The following is a 1,699-nucleotide window of genomic DNA, read 5'->3' on the forward strand; positions in this document are numbered from 1 at the left end:
TTGAGCCCCACGTCAGGCTCTGTGCTGACAGCTTGGGGCCTGGAGGCTGCTTCAAGTTCTGTGTCTCCCTCTCTCTCTGCCCCTCCCCTGCTCACGTTCTGTCTCTCTCTCAAAATAATAAACATTAAAAAAATAAAAAAAAATAAGTGGCTCTTGGCTTAGTAGAGTCCTGGCACCCCTCCTTCCTAATAAGCAGGATGTTTGGTGAGGACTACTCAGGCCCATGTCTTCTGTAAACATTCTTCTCTCTTCAGGTTTGATAGTTTCCTCTTTATTTGCCAATCAGCAGCTAGTTCTCATCCATGTTGCCTGTAGATTTTTCACAATGGTGACAGGTACACAGTTAACAACGTATAGAGCCTGTCCGGTGCATCTGCTTCCTCGTTATGGACAACTGCACATGAGTCAGGTATGGAACATTCCTTATTCCTTTGGCCCAGACAGCTTTGTTGAGCCTTGTGTCAATGCGCACATCTGGACTTCCCATCTCCTTTATGGCAAGTTTCTCGATCTCTTTCAATGCATGAGGGCCATGGTTCTTGAAACCCACCCCATGGACGTGCTTGTGAATGTTGATAGTGAATTCTCTGGTCACTACCTCGCTGATGGGAGAATAGCCCTTCTCGCCACCCTTCCTTGTGGGAGCCATTCTTTCTGCTGGGCCCAGGTTGGAAAGCTCACTTCAACAATTAAAAAAAAAATTTTTTTTTTTAATGTGTACTTATTTTTGAGAGAGTGAGCGTGAGTGAGGAAGGGGCAGAGAGAGAAGGAGACACAGAATCTGAAGCAGGCTCCAGGCTCTGAGCTGTCAGCACAGAGCCCGATGTGGGGCTCAAACTCACGAGCTCTGAGATCATGACCTGAGCTGAAGTCAGATGTGTAACTGACTGAGCCACCCAGGTGCCCCTGAGGAAATCTTTTGAAAACATTTTCACACAGACTGGCCTGATGGCTTTCACTGAAGTGAGAAACAGTCAATTATTCATTCAACTAGTTAGGAGATGGTTACTAGTGGTGCTGGTTGGGGCCCTCCAAGAATTGGGCACTGAGATGGGATGAAATGAGAAAGATTTATTAGGGATATGCCTGAGGGGAAGGTGAGAGGGGACCAGAGGAGACTGTGAGAGTCATTCTGAGGCACAGGTCTCGTGCCAGTGGGGGAGGGGAAGGGAAAGTTGGGTGGAGGCATCCTAGATCCCTGTGCAGTTGAAGGAAGTCTGGCAAGGCTGTTGGGAGTCCCCAGTCAAAGTCAGCTGTCAGAGGAGCCTGTATCTCCCTGGAACAGACCTGCCTCGGTGTCCCTGCTCTGCTTTGCCTTTGGCCAGGAGAAGCCCAGGGCAGGTGTGGCCTCTGCACAACACAGTGAAGGGCTGAAGGCAGAGCTCTGAGAGGCACAGTTCCAGTGAAATGATCAAGTGGGTTTCACATTTAGAATGATTCTTGGGAGATTTTGAAAAAAAATTTTTTTTAAGTTTATTTATTTATTTTGAGAGAGAGAGAGAGCACATGTGCACATGAGCTGGGGAGGGGCAGAGAGAGAGAGGGAGAGAGAGAATCCCAAGCAGGTTCAACGTTGTCAGTTTAGAGCATAACGTGGGGCTCGAACTCAGGAACCGTGAGATCATGACCTGAGCTGAAGTCGGACGCTTAACTGACTAAGCCACCCAGGTGCCCCTGGGGAGATTTGTGAAAAAGAAAT

General features: G+C 48.3%; 1 pseudogene; it reads right to left on the minus strand.

The window, feature by feature from the left end:
- Window positions 1–282: 282 nt before the first annotated feature.
- Window positions 283–649, minus strand: LOC109254938 (60S ribosomal protein L31-like; annotated as a pseudogene).
- Between the last annotated feature and the right edge of the window lie 1,050 nt (window positions 650–1,699).

The sequence above is a fragment of the Panthera pardus genome, unplaced genomic scaffold, assembly GCF_024362965.1.
Source record: "Panthera pardus isolate Hobbes unplaced genomic scaffold, ASM2436296v1 HiC_scaffold_24, whole genome shotgun sequence".
Classification (NCBI taxonomy): domain Eukaryota; kingdom Metazoa; phylum Chordata; class Mammalia; order Carnivora; family Felidae; genus Panthera; species Panthera pardus.